Source organism: Mastomys coucha, unplaced genomic scaffold (genome assembly GCF_008632895.1).
Source record: "Mastomys coucha isolate ucsf_1 unplaced genomic scaffold, UCSF_Mcou_1 pScaffold7, whole genome shotgun sequence".
Classification (NCBI taxonomy): Eukaryota; Metazoa; Chordata; class Mammalia; order Rodentia; family Muridae; genus Mastomys; species Mastomys coucha.
The window spans coordinates 47,853,723-47,854,739 of record NW_022196913.1 but is presented as its reverse complement, the minus strand read 5'-3'; the positions used below and the strand labels follow the sequence as shown (position 1 = coordinate 47,854,739).

Genomic DNA, 1,017 nt, shown 5'->3' with positions numbered 1-1,017 from the left:
GTTAAAAGCTTGGGTTAGGAATCTAAAACTGAAGACCTCTTTCATTGCATGCCTATCAGGACTGCTATAGAAAACAGTTCTAATTTATGGCCTCCACAGAAAATACCATAGTTTTGGAAATTATTAATGGTGTCAAGATCTTGGCCAAAAGAGTCTCTAGCCCTTTCGAATTCTTTATCCATTTAGTCTACAGCTCTAGTAAGCTTCCTTGGGCCCTTTTAAATTAAGAAGACAGACAGTTTGGACTTGGCCTTGTCTTCCAGTTGACATTGTCCTGTGGGTGATTCTCAGTGATGAACTTGTCAATAATATTCACTGATTCGGTGTAAGGACTCTCTGCTCATCCCCAAAGCCTTACACATACACTGTAATTGTTTAGAAAACAAAATCTTTCTTTTTGTTCTACTCTCTGCTCCTCCAGTTTCTTTCTTTTCCTGTTCACCTGCCACCCTTTCAGCTCATGAGCCTGCCAAGCCTGTATTTAACTCTATAAAGCAGATCTGATAGTTTCACTCCCCATCAGTGCCACCTCTGTTCTTTCCTACAGTTGAGCTGCACTGCTTCACCTCAGGCTTTTTTGAGTCACTGTCCCATATGATGAGGACAAGGCTTGCATTTCTGTATCCTCAGTGATGAGATGACATCACTCTTGAATATCATATAGTTGGCATATTCATAAATAAAAGGGGATGATTATAACATGCCACATAATGACATTTCTGTCAGTGACAAACTATATAAAGTGGCCTCATGCATCTTGATAGAGCAGAAAAATATCACAAAAATACATGGTATTTTTAATTGTGATTCTTTTCTATGTCAAAGTATGTAAATATATACCATTGCGTTCTGATTTCTTTCTTTAGAGAAAAGTATATATTTTCACTTTAATGTATGGGTATTTTGCCTGCATGTATGTATGCTTGTGTACCACATGTATGCCATTGCCAGGAGAGGCCAGAGAGGGTGTTGGATCCCCTGGAACTGGAGTTATCAGATGGTTGTGAGACACCATGT

General features: G+C 38.9%; 1 protein-coding gene across 1 annotated transcript in view; it reads left to right on the top strand.

Annotated features, from left to right (window-relative positions):
- The window catches only part of Ranbp9 (RAN binding protein 9), an 81,235-nt gene that overhangs the window by 64,681 nt on the left and 15,537 nt on the right, over positions 1-1,017 (top strand). The gene's annotated exons all lie outside the window — the stretch shown is intronic.